Source organism: Ischnura elegans, chromosome 11 (assembly GCF_921293095.1).
Source record: "Ischnura elegans chromosome 11, ioIscEleg1.1, whole genome shotgun sequence".
Lineage (NCBI taxonomy): Eukaryota > Metazoa > Arthropoda > Insecta > Odonata > Coenagrionidae > Ischnura > Ischnura elegans.
In genome coordinates, this window is record NC_060256.1 from 65,886,199 (window position 1) to 65,900,827 (window position 14,629).

General features: G+C 36.5%; 1 protein-coding gene across 1 annotated transcript in view; it reads left to right on the top strand.

Moving 5' to 3' along the window:
• LOC124167646 overlaps window positions 1-14,629 on the top strand; it is a 610,680-nt gene that overhangs the window by 11,503 nt on the left and 584,548 nt on the right. The gene's annotated exons all lie outside the window — the stretch shown is intronic.

The following is a 14,629-nucleotide window of genomic DNA, read 5'->3' on the forward strand; positions in this document are numbered from 1 at the left end:
AAAACCATGATAACACATGAAAACTCATATTGTCTTATAAAACTTTGTCTTCATTAATAAAACTTCAGCAATATCCACCGTTATGATGTGGCTCTTGCTTGGCGAGTTGCACTTTCAAGATGGAGTATGGTGGATGGTGACAAAGGTTTGGACCGTGAAAGACGTGCAGAAAAGGCGAATCGGCCGATTTCTGTGGACCCAGTTCTCTTGCTGTCATGGAATCTGTGTCGAGGAGGTTGATAAATTCGTCGGAGGAGGTCAGGAGAAGTTTTGAGGCGAACGAATGCGGAATGAGGCTTGTGATAACACTGCCGTCTCCATTAATAATGCGCCTTAATTTGAAAAACAAAGCAAAGAGACACACGGGCTAATTGAAAATGCCGAACCATTGTGAGTTCAGAAGATAGTGTAATTCTTCGCAATGCTCTTAAATGAATAAATGAATACATTCACTTAGAATAAAAGGTGGCAATCCGTTTATTTACTCCCGAATGAATTTTTATTAAGGTCGCTTCGAGTGAAATGACACAGCAGAATTCCATTGGAGTCGAATGAGTTTATTTTTGATGGACACGTTTATAACTTTGCTCTTGATATGCGACAGCGTTTTCGTAAAGATGCCGACAAATTGATGAATATTAATTACATGCCGACGTTGTGAAAATAACTAACTTAATTCTAGATGGAATGGCTTCCGAGAAATGCAAAATATCCCCACCCCGAATGTAAAGTGACCGGGGAACAAGCATTATTTTTATCAGATCGTTTTGCTGAATTTTAGAACAATACTACTGCTTAAAGGACACCTACCGAAGTATTTTTTACTGCAAGTTTAGGGTTTTTCTGTCTGTAATCGTTTAAAAGCCAGTTATTATATGAGTATTAATTTCATATTTTGGTCATTATTTCAGGGAAGGAAATATGCATATAAATGAAATTTTTACCAACCATATTTCTCAGTTTGCAAATGGCAATCCAACACAGTTTACTCAGAAATTCCTATCTATTTTCCATGTTTTTTTTCTGCCGAAAACATGCTAAATTAATTATAAAAACGCCGCTATTTTCGATGTTTAAAAACATCGATGTAGCTTGAGTATTCAATTTTTTAGGCTTATATGGTGACAGATAAAAGAATAAATCGATGCTAAAAAAATTTTTGAACTCCTAATGGAGTTACACAAATTGAAAATAAAAACCGGTTCCAGGTCATGCAAGGGTATTAATTCTCTCTCAAAAAAAGGAACGTAACGACGTACGATCAAAATTTTGAAGGGCCTTTGTGTATCATTTCGTCAATTAAATTATTAATGTTTAAAGATAATCCCTGAGGATCATAGGAACACATGTTGTGATTATAAACACCTTCAATGTTTATATACCTCCGTTTCAACGTATCAACTTCTCAAATTGAAACATTCATGGGGATATCCTTTGGGATTTTCCAATGCTATTTGCCAAAAAAATTGGTGTTAAATCATTGTTTGTTATGAATGACCAGATTCTGCAAGCATATGATCCGTTCAAATAGACTCAAATTCCTCTGTGTAAAGGAAATTAGTTTTTAGTTTCGCACTTGCATCGTTGCCTGGTAACTTGTTTAAATTCCAATTATCCTCCGAAATTCCAGCATTACACATTTCTATCTTTTTATACGTACATCAAATTAATCGTTTAAATTCCAATATGGAATTTCGTATTACAACCTAAATAAGACTGACAGAACTCACTATCCGTTTGTTTGAAATGCATATAATTTTCCTTTCCTACCTTTTTACTTGAATAATCAAATGAATTCTAATCCGCACTTTAATGTAGCATCCATTCTTCGTTTTTAATGGAGTCAGTCCTTTCTAAAGTCTATCTTTATCTACTTTTCTATGCTATTCTATAAAACCACCATCAAAATTCTATTTATCTCCTTCACTGCCTATGCCAAAAAATTTCACTATCACTGTAAAACTAAACTCAAGGCAACTCAAAATGTTGGATTTTTTTAATAGTCAAATTTTTAAACTATAAAACTTTTAAAACACTAAAGGCCTGGTTACACGATATTCAACTTATTACCCCGAAAAAGTTTATGTCTAAATTCGCCGGGGATTTTTGTGTACATGAACGGAATGTGTACAAATGCGTGGACCAATTTAGAACTGGCTCTATTTTCTGTTCATGCGTTCGCACAATTTTTTATTAGCTTCACAGTACCTTAATTTATCGCTCACACACGCGTTTATGCATATGTACTTAAGCTCGCACAGAATTTTTGCTACAAAAAGTGTTTGAGGGTCTTTTACTTTCATAGATGTTATATTTTTTGCTCCCAAAAGAATAGTATAGGTACAAAATTCAAGGAAGCGTGCGTATCTGTTTTCGTATCAAACCTACATGCACTGCGGAAGATTCCAAAAATCTTAATGTATAAACAGATTGATGCAAGAAAATGATTTAAGAGTTGGTATTCGAGTAAATGGCCATGGCCGAGTAAATGACCTGCCGGCCTCGGTGGCGCCGGGGTTAAGTCCTCTCCTGCCAAAAAAGAGGTCGCGGGTTCGAGTTCCACCTGGGTAATGTTCCCCTTTCCAGGGCATGGTTATCCGCGTACGTTTGGTTATTAAATTTGTTGAATACCCCGATCTAAAATGGCCAATATGAGCTGTATTCGGTGGTTTGGGAATAAAATAAAATAAAAATAAAATAAAATGGTTTCGACAATTCTACGTCATTATGAAGGCATAGTATATAGCCTATAACTTGAAAGAGAGTGAAGTACTAGTGGAGATGAATTAAATGTATATTTCACATCTGGTAGTTATACAACTTAAAGTTACAAGCGTGAAACATTGTGACTTAGGTTTTGCCTTCGTACATTGCGGAATATCCAAAAATGAGTTCGATTCTGAGTAAATGACCATGGTTTCGACACTACCATATCATTATCAGTACATAATATAGGTAGTCTACAATTTGCTAGGAGAAAAAATATTATTTGGGTTAAAAATGTTTATTTCCCATATAGTGGTTCCACAGCGTAAAGTCGCAAGGGTGGAATTGTGTAAGACTGAGGTTACTCTAATTGTATCGAGTCACAAAGCTGAGGCGTATTTTATTTTTGCTAATTGCCTCACTTAAGGCACAGAAATTCTACGATTAGTTATTTTCATCCAGGGGCGTATTGTGATATCAAGTTCTTTATTTATTCATGCCTTTTAAGTTTCATTAAACCCTCTTTCCGCTCTCGCGAGATTGAAAGTAAGGACATAATGTCTCAGAGAACGTTCCTCCGGCTCCGGAAAGTTTGAATGTTCCTCCGACTCTCCTCAAGCTCGAATCATCTCGTGTGGGGCAGGATTTTCTAACTCATTTTGCATCGCATGGGGATTTTTGGCTTGAGCTCAGGGCCGTAAGCCTTCGTAATATGATATTTATAGAGAGGAAAGAAGGTATAAACGGAAATAATGTTTTTTTAGCAATGACCGTGGGTGCATATGATTCAAAATTAATAACGCGTCTCGTTGATCCGGGAATAGTCTCCTAGTAAATGTTATACTATGCGGAAATGAGTGAATGGGTAAGTCTGGAGTATCGTGAGATTATACTGTTGCATTCGAGTTTATCCTGAGTCGTACCCTTAAATCCTTGTTCCTGCGTTTCACCTGCGCTTCCCTTCCGTAAATGCCTTGGCGTCCCCGCTGCGGACGCTTTAAGGGTTGAGCTCGTCTCGTAATCCCATCTTTAAAGCTTAAGATATCGCGGGTGTTTCGTCCCCATATGCCGCTACTTATAAACCGGGGGGATTTCATCCCACGATTGGCGCAAAGACGAACTTGTGCCATTTAAAAAGGGTACCTTTCTTTGTTACTGAAGTTTAAAACTCAAGGAACCCGCAGCATTTTCTTGTGCTGGTGAAAATTTCCATTACGTCAATTTTATGGTACAGATATACCGGGAGCGTTTTTTACATCAAGTACCGTTTTGAAATATTAAAAATTAACAGTATAATTTCGATGATAAAATAACACATCATGAATCAGTGTCCGGCATCTATAGGTAGGTTGTGGTGTTAGAAGTCTAAAACATCATATTTAACTTATTGATGCTAATAAATATACGCTGTTTATAATAGATTTTTATATCCTTATATTAAAATCCACCAAACAGTTTACAAACGTAAGAAAAGTATAAAATGGCTGACTAGAATAAAGAGCAACTTGCTGAAATGAAAACAAACCGAAGCAGAGTTAATTACCACACCAAAAACGTTTGAGCCAGCATATTGAGATTTGATGTGGAATCCAACGGAATGTATATTGGCTGGTAATCATGAAATATGAAATATTATTAATTTTTCTATTTCTTCTGTATATCAACATACAAATAATAGAATCATTACATATAGAGGAGAGTTGCCTATATTGCACCATCTCCTACCTTGTACCACCTCGTTAAAACGGAAAGACGTGGAATATTGACACTTCTGCCGTGTGCAACTTCAACTAGGCCGTTCAAGACGCCAAAATACCAGTCGCCAGCTTAGTGCGTTCGAGAACGGTCTGTGCGTGAGAGAATAATTAAATGGGAATATCTCCCATTCCCAAGGTAAAAGCAAGAGTAATTTCTACTACAGGTCTACCTGCAAAATTTCCCGTAAAAATAAAATGCTTTTGTGACACTGCTGTGAAACCAACAAAGAAACCAAGGGATGGAGCTGTGATAGAATGGTATTGTGAACTGTGCGAGGAAGATGAATTGGAAGAGATGACAAAGCATATGAAATGCCAAATATGGTTTCATGCTAAAAGCGGGTAGGTGGGAAAAGAAGTGAAAAACTTTTTCGATAATGTTTATGAATAGATGTATTGCTGGCAAGGAACAGTAAAATGCTTATATTGCTTATATTAATATTGATCTGAACTGCATATAATTGGTGAGAGTTAATGTGTGGTCCAATTGAAGAAAACAGTGGTACAAATCAGGGGACCAGTTTCCTAATTTGTACCACTTGCAGATAGTTATAAAATCAGAAATATTTTGCGTTTGACGGAGTGATTTTGAAGATTTTGCTATCGATATCTAATCATAACAGGTTTGTTTTTTATGTTTTTATGAGCAAAAATTGTTTTATTTTGTATTTGCACTTATGGGAAACTCAGAGCAAAATTAAACTTTCATTAATACACTGTAACGTTCATAAGAACATAATGTAGCGTGATAAAAGTATTACCTCTTAAAAAGTTCAAACTCAACATTATTCGAATGTTAATCACGCAAAGTACTCATTGATCCAATTTTAATGATACTATTTTTTTAACGTCTTTAATATGAAGATACCATTCCCTCGAGGCAAATGAAAAGTAAAGTAGAATTAATACAGTATTTACATTACTTACTTTTTTTGCCTTATAAACGACACTATTCCATCTCAGTTGATGAAATGAAAATTCGATGTTCTCGGTCAGAATCCTTATTCGGGTTTTGAGGTCTCCGCTCCGCTGCGCCCACCCTACCTCGAAGCTTAAGCATTTAGTTTTCACGGTTCCGAAATGTCCCTGTCGCAGTATTTAATTTAGCGAGATGCATTATTTATTTGAATTCGGAGGGGGGGATAAGGGGGAAGAAACGTTTCCCCATTCCGGAACAATTTTTATTTCCCTCCGCTTGAAGCCCGTAAATAACCCGAAGCATCGTACAAATTAAAAACCCCGTCGGGGCCGTCAAAGAATTGCAAATGTCACAGTATTCGGAGAAATGCGATTCAAATGGAATTTCGTTCAATTCCGCATAATGAGGCTTCCCTCCTCTCTCGGGGTCGGAGCAAGAAAATAATGTTTCCATTGTTCTCAGGCCAGCCTATTTTAGTAATTGTGCTTTTTTTTATAGCCTTTCGTCGTGCGACTAAACGGAGAGAAGCGTCGATTCTAGAGTAATTCAGGGTGAAAGTGGATAAAAATTTTGGGATACGGAAACGAATGCAGGGAAGAGAATATCAGGCTGAACTCATGGTTTTCTAATTTATATTGTATTATGAAGGTTAAAAAATGTATACAGTGGAAAAACATGCCACTGTAATTTCCGTAGTAAAAATTTAATTTGAAAATGTGATCTGGAATCAATGTTGATGTTATTTTATGTCCTTTTTTGAATAAGTTGTTCGAAATGTACCTCTCTATATTATTGTGAAAAATAAATGTTTATGATATACCTAAGTCAAACCTTTCAGGTACGAATTCTTCCGGTATCTGTTTGTTCTGTTATAATTTATCACAACTGGTGTAGAGAAGTTGATTTCCTTTGCTTCTCTAAACAGTGATTCAACATAGTCATTACTTTATCAATGGAGCAAGAATGTCATATGTTACTGTAGTAAGAGGTGCGGTATTTTAACTTACTTTGAAAGAGTTACGATCCGCTGTCGTTTCCGTGGCGATTGAATTTTCAAGCTGATACGCTACACTTAGATTCCGTGAAATAGTGAGGCGGCAAAATTCTTAAGGGTCAGAAAGGGATCATAGCTTCAGTGTACGTTGAAATGAAGAGCGAAACCTTTTTTTTCCAATTCTGTCCTCAATCCTTCTGAGATGTGGCGCTTAGTTAGGCGCTTTAGTTTTTCATTAATATTTTTGTGATTTACCAATCGTAAAATCCCAAGCAAATCCCGTAAAAAATATTGATAGTAAGCGTAGCACATAAATCAGATTTTTTTCCCCAATGTTTACACAAAATACACTCTCGGAAATGCCTGCTCGTCTCGCCATGTATCGAATTATTTGTAATTATCGGACATTAAATATTAATAGCAGTTATATACCCTAAGACTTTTTAATTATTCATTAATCATTTGCTTAAGTTTTTAATATCAATTAGTGAGAAATATTACTTGTGATTAATTTTTATTCACGTTCTTATTTAAATTTAGCAAGTGTGCATGTCATTCATGGACGTGTTTGTCAAGTTTATGATCGTTGTGGGGATTTAATTACCACTCCTAAATAGTATCAACACTTAGTACTAAATTTAAACAGTGTCCTAATTATAAAAATTCATATTTTATTTTACCATGAGGTGTAGATAATTTCCGTCCTGGCCAAACAAGTTACCTCCGTCAAGTTTCGGCGATTACTCTATTGCCGGCTTGAGAGATAAAATTAGTTCCAATATTGTTAAAATGGTGATTACCTTAGTTTTATGGAATAATGTAAGTAAAGAGTTATCATAACAGAATGGTGTGGCTTTAGTAATGCATGGGAATATGGGAGGGATAGGGCGGCAGTGATTTTTCAGAGGCTGTCCGAATCCTGCATGAGTGCCTTAAGGACGGCACTTCAAGTGCAGCAGTCATTGTCTGCCCGTGGGATGGGACCATAAGCCGTAGCCCGTAGTAAGTCACCTTTTGCGCCTTTCGCTAGGTGTACGCTAATGTCGACGCCAGGTTTTTGAGCAAGTAAGGGTGCACACATTGAATTTTATAAGTCATGTAAAAATCCTGTTTGTGCTGACAAAATTCGATAAGTGAAAAAAATCAACTGTGGGTAATTCTGTTTTCATTTAAACCATGTATAAAATCGCACCATTACTTTATTATAATAAGTATAATAATAATATGTGTCTCAAGTGAGCGCTCAGTTTTATTAAATCGCAGTCGAAAACAAAGTTTCTTTGGAATTTTAATACACAAATCCCTATCGAGCATGCCTATACGTACGCGTTTTAATACCTTTATAAATGTGGAGCGAGAAATCAAAATGCATGAAAAATAGTCCCGGGCTCTCTCGTGCTTATTTTCTTGAAAGAGAGACGCGAATGAAGTGAAAGAAACGGAAGAAGGGGAGGGAGACGGGAAGTAGCGGGGAATGGAGTGAGACTGATGATTTGAGGCAAGTGACAGTGAAAGTCTATCTTCGTTCGTAAAAGTCTAGGGGAAACTTAAAGTCAGTGAGAGATGAGGATTTTCCAGAGATGTGACATTGCGAAGGAACAGGTGATTGGAGAATGAAGTGGCGGACTTAGCCAGGAGGAGGGCTATATTTTACCCTCAAGGTGTTTCCCTGTCGCGGAAAGAAGAATCCACGGAATAATGTGAGGTGGAATTCCATCGCTGTAAAACTAATGGAGCTCAGGAAGAGGTAGAAAGACGGTTGAGGAGTAGATTAGAAGTCGAACGGACGGATTTATGAAGAAGTTCATACAAAGTTTAAGACATGCACCGGAGAAAAATTTCGTTTGAACATTTACAGCGGAAAATCACGCCTGAAGCTTAACTTCATCGAGAATTAGCTTGAAAGATTGGTAATCGCATTGAATGCATCGTTATACTTCTAATTTAATTTCAGAAAATGTTTATACTGCAATGATAGATAGTGAATATCCTTATATTTTCTTTTTATATCATTTCCATTGTTGTCTAAGTTACCGGGGTTTATTAAATACAACATTAGGAGTCTTGGTATTGTCATAAATGCACTGGTTTGAAAGGTATCTAAGTTTGTAATACCATATGAGAATATAGTGATAGAACTTATATCTTTAATATTCTTATGTTGTAGTTGCAAAAAGACGTAGATTTTAACATAAAATTGCAGGTGCAGCCACCAACTAATTTATTTCTTGTCGACTTCGACGAATTATTTGTTAATTCATCTAAATGTTTTAACATTATTTGACTGTCTTGGAAGCTATTTATTTAACTTTTTTACCCCAAAATGGTAGAAGACAAATGAAATTATTCATTTTTCAATCATGATTCCATAAAATAATTCAATATATGTTTTCCCGATTTCTTTAGATTCTTAATAACACTGGAACCTAAATATTTACGTTTTTTAAATATAGAGAAAATTCAAAATGTACCATACCTGTTGTTCATGTTGCCACTCATCATGTCAAAGGCCTATATTTTTCAGGTACTTTTTTTCCTATAGCTATGGGGCCATTGCCCGATCGAGAGTTGTTCATTATTCACACCGTTACATAATGCAATGAATTTTTTTTCAAATATAAATACTGTACCCATTACCTTCAAAAATGTATATTAAAGATATAAAAAGACTCGTAAAAATCTAAAATTTTCAATATTTTGGCAAATGTTAGGCCTTATGTGCTACTAAAAGATGTCAACTGATCTAAAGTATATTCTACCTAATTAAATGGTTATACATAAAAATTAACCACTCTGTTTTAAGGCTCTATTCGAAAGTATTAAAACTGCTACGTTAGGAAAATATCTCATTAAAAAAATTAAAAACAATATCGCAAAAATAATGTTATTTCTCATATTCTATCAAACATTAGGGCCTATGCGCGATCGGAAGATGCCAACCGATTCTTATAAATCCTTTTTGCTTTGCTTTGTCTCCAAAATTTGTTACTTTTCTGCACTGTTACGACATCGAAATAAAAAAATGAGTTTTTTCGGTCCACTCTAATCCTGATACTGTGGGTTTTTTTTCAATTTTATTCTTATCATCCACTATCGCAGTTATTAAATGAGTCAAGAAAGGTTTATCGATTCATCGATGCGTTATAATTTGGGTTCATATCGATATCCGACCTCGTAGACGCTTAAGATTCATCCTCAACTGCGACCTAGCGATCTTCCCCTCGACTCCCTGGAGACGTGATAGCCTGTCACTCGCATTTCCTCCTTCGGGATGATTTGGTGTCGCGATTAATCTGAAGCGCGACGAATTTGCGTGTAAGATAAGGTGACAGTCCGGTGAACTGACGCTGCGATAATGTGACGTAACGATAAGGTGACGAAGCGATAAGGGAACGGCGCGATAAACCAAGCCGTGAGAATGGGTCTGGAATTAATACGGTAACTCAGCAAATGATCGTGAAACTCATGACGATGTAGTGAAGGTTCGCTGGTAGGACTCTCTAGTTAACTTCATGAATTATGGGATAATTTCCCACATTATAAGACCCTTGGGTGTATAAGTTCATTGCCATAAATTCTTTAGTGCTCATTAATTCATACTTAGTACAATCCTTAGATATGTTTATTTCAGCCCTTCATTTTGTCTCTCTTCCAAAGCTAGTGCCAGACGTTTCCTGATGTTTTTGTTCCTTGCTTATATCCTCATCAGCCGCATGTTATTATATGTTGTCCTTATTCAGTACTCATCATTCCATATATTTCCTCCATTACGTTTTCATGCAATCACTGTGTTTTTTGGCATGGCCTAACAAGCGAATCTTCTGTGGCGTACAGTGTTTACAAAATTAGTGTTAAGTCAGTTTTAAGTAAATAAAATATGAGAATTTTCCATTCTTTACCTTTCAATTCCCCACTTGATGCCCTAAAAAGTATTAGATAGGGTGTTTTCTCCCTCATTATCTGAGCTATGCGATACCATAGATTTTCCATTTCATTTTCTCTTTCACTTATATGTTTATGGCTACTTCTACCTCTGAGCAAATGTGCCTTAATCCATGCATGTTCGCCAATTGCCGTTGTGATTCCAGTAATAAGTAGGGCCAGTCAATATAAAAGGATCTAATTCAAAAATTGGATATTTTGGACTATTTCGCTTAACATGCCGGCCACGGAGGCGGCGGGGTGAACTCCTCTGGGCCAAACCGAAGGTCACGGGTTCGAGTCCCGCCTGGGTAAACTGCACCTAACCAGAGAATAGGCGTTTGTGAATGTCTTCGTTGTTGGTTGTTCTAGATTCTCCGTTGTGAAGGCCTTATTTGCCGTTTACGGCGAGATGAAATTAAATAAATAACTAATGAAAGTCCCTGGAAAAATGCTACAGAGTTAACCCTTCTGAAGACCATGAACTCTCGGGTATTTCGGATGTTTTTTATCAGGCCACTTTAAAGGCCTAAATGGGCTAAAAGCAGTTTTTACTTGTGCTACGACATGAGAAATTGTCTCGGACGACAATGCTTTGAGAGCAATGGAGTCCATGTTTACGAATTTTATTCATCGAATGTGTAAAAGCTTCATTTTAAGCTCCAAGTGTAAGAATGTGCATGTGGCTATTTTATATATTTACACAAGATTACCAATTCTAGTAGAACGCAGACAATTTCCATAATCTACTTTCAGATTTTCTAAATGGAATTAATATAATATTAATATTTAGAGTTGTCTTCTCTTTAAAACTCCTTTTTACTTAACCTGCGTATCTTAATTTAGTCCTTAGCTCTTTTTCCCACCTACTTTTTCTTAGGCGAATGTCTTCATTTGAACGCTATATTATAATAACGGAAGATTGAGTCATCGCACAATGATGCATTATGGAAAGCCAATTCTCTTGCCCATACTTCTTCTTAGGCTTTTCAGAAAACTTCCATTTTCTCCCACTTTTCTTAGGATTTAGTGCCTCCCCACTTCCTAGAACCATTAATCTTCTGCACCATTACATTACCAAAGGCTTAACCCTTGATTTCTACGATTTTTTAACCTGTTCCTATGTCTCGATGTCATAAAGAAACTTTCTTCAGGAGTCAAAATTTAAATAAAAATGCCTAAACCGTATACCATGCCAAAAGTGGAATGCATTTTATTTTTGATTCTATGCTGAAAATGGATTCTTCTTTCGATGGAATTACTGCTCACCCAAGCGTATTAAATATTGATGCAACGAATAGAAACTCATTTCCGGTAGTCATCCATGTGAAATATGTCAGGCTATATATTTGTGTTAGTAACTTGTCTAAATTAGTTTCATAATATTAGAAAAAAGGCCTCTTATCAACCGTTACATTTACTCCAAATATCTTAATATGCCTCAGTACTTTTCGGAGGCAAATTGTTATCCTAGAGTTACAGGCGGGTGCGTGGCAAGTTTTTATCATATATGCTATTAATTAAACACGAATTGATAAAAATAGTTCTTCTGGGCCGGGAATCAAACCACGGACCTTTGACTTTCAGGGCCACTACGCTAACCAGGTTCCTGAACCCTTATTATGAGTTTCATAGAGGTTCATAATACTTGATACTAAATTAATTTCATGGATATTATATGTACATGGTAATTTATTTATTTATTTATTCTCAAACCACCGAATACAGCTCATAATGGCCATTTCATATCGGGGTATTCAACAAATTTAACAATTAAACGTACACGAATAACCATGCCATGGACAGGAGAAATCTACCCAGACGGGACTCGAACCAGGCACGACCTCTTGTTTGGCAGGTGAGGACGTTACCCCGTCGCCACCGAGGCCGGCGTGCGTATTCTAAAACCCGAATTAATAATATTAAATGCGTTAATGTAGTACTATTAAAATTTAAAGGTACTTGAAAATTAAAAAAAAATGGAACACATCATATAAAAGACTAAATACGATAGATAAAAGGGGAGTGAGGCGTCATTTTTAAAAGAGACAGGGTAGGGATGGAGGGAAAATGTTGTTGCATGGGGGAGAATTTTTGGGAGACGAGAGTCAGCATGTAGATTAACCTCTTATCATCGGTTAAATTTACCCTTCATATCTAAATATGCATCAGTACTTTGTCGCGGGTAAATTTTTATCCTAGAGTTACAGGTGGGCTTGTGTCAAATTTATATTATAACAATTTCATGTTTCAAATTATATGCTATAAAAGTTTCAAGTTGATAACGAAATTTTTAAACATGGAACACGTCACCAAAAAAGACAAAATACAATAGATTGAAAGGGAGTTCATTGCATTTACCCTTAATAGATTAATATACCTCAGTATTATTATGTATATTTATTCCATTACTCTTTACATGTTCAAATAACTTGGAGGTTAGACGGCCTCAGAGGCACATGCACCTGTATCGAGACTGCCTTTCATAAATGATTACATGACATTGCTGGTGTTTTGTACAATAACTGAAATTTTCCGAAAATGTATGCACTGTATGTATACAAATGTGGACCATTTCAATTATGCCATTTTTTGAACAAAAAAGAAACACATATGTCTCTTTTTAAATATGTTTTGTCGGAGATAACTATTTATCCTAAAGTTACAGGTCAAGTTCTATCATATGTGCCATAAAAATTTCAAATTAATGTCGCAAACTTTAAATAAGGACCGCGTCACAGAATAACACAAAATACGATAGATGTAAGGGGAGTAGACTCTTTTCAACCATTTTGTTTACCCTAAATATCAAAATATGCCTCAGTACTATTTGTGAGGCAATCTGTTTTTAATAGACTTTAAGGTGAGCGTGTGACAATCTTTATCACGTATACCATTCAAATTTCAAGTTGATAATGTAATTTTTAAATAAGGACGACGTCACAAAATAAAATACGTAGAATGGAAGGGGAGTGAGGTGTCATTTTTAAGGGAGATAGGGTTTGGATGGAAGAAAATGCTGATACATGGGGGAGAATTTTAGAAAGAAGAGAAGAGGCGTGCGAAGGAGAAGGAAGGGAGGAGATAGATGGGCAAGAAGGGATGGAGGAGACAAATAAGGAAATTCGGATTGAGGCGGAGAGGGAGTTGGGCGGGAAAGAGAAATGTGGTGGCGGAAGACGGAGCCTTGGTGTAAGGGCATTTTAAGGGCGCGCCGGAGAAGAGAGGGAGAGAAGCCGGCAGGCAAAGCGTTCCCTGGCGCAGGGAATGCGAAAGGAGACGTCGCGGGTTATACAGGCCCAGGAAGGAGATTGAGGATTAAGGAGGATGTGGGGTAGTTTCGGAACGGCCGAGGGAGGGGGACACCGTCGCGCTCAAATCTTCGGCAAGCCCGGCTGGTTAGATGGGGGACCTGAGATAGGATTTTCGTCGGAGCGTTTTGAGTGTTCGCTCGGTTTGAGACTTAAGCTCAGGTTTTAGCTCATAATAATATTGCAGCAAGCTTGTTGCGATAAAAGCCTGCGGGGCCGCGAATTTGCCCATTTGAATTTCAGTGTTTAGTAAAAGTAATTTTTTTCTCAGCCCAATTTCATTATTATTTCAGAATGTGCTGTGGTATCACAGCAATTTTCGAAGGGGTATATGTTTATTATGGCAATGGATTTTAATATCAATTTTTTAAAGGAAGTTTGGTCACTGCACGTAGAGAGAAGGTTATTAATAAGAAAGCAGTGACCATTATAAGATATTTCATGTATCTCTTATATCGCGCTCAAATCTTCAGCAAGCATTGCTGGTTAAATGAGGGACCAGAGAAAGGATATTAGTCGGAGTGTTTGCTTGGTTTGAAACTTAAGCTCAGATTTTAGCTCGTAATAATATTGTAGCAAACCTGTTACGTTAAAAGCTCCCGAGAAAAAATTCATGAGAAAAATGAGAAAAAATTCATGACTTCAGAGTTTAGTTAAATTTAGGTTTTCGCGACCCAATTTGACCATTCTTTTAGAATATACCGGGCCGTCACATTAACTGTCTTGTAAATGGGGAAATTACGTTTACTCTGGCAATGAATTATAATATCGATTTATTTCATGCATTTAGATCTCTACACGTTGGTGGAAGAGTTTTAGAAAGTAATCTGTGACCAATATAATGTAAAATGAAACTCAATCTTAGGTTTTACCTCATAATAATATTGCAGCATGCTTGTTACGATAAAAGCCCTGCAGCTGCGATATGTTATTCTGGCAATGAAATTATATATTGTAATAAGTTCTGCAGGTCATTCAGCAATCTAGACATTGATAGAAGTGTTGAAATGGTATATCAGTG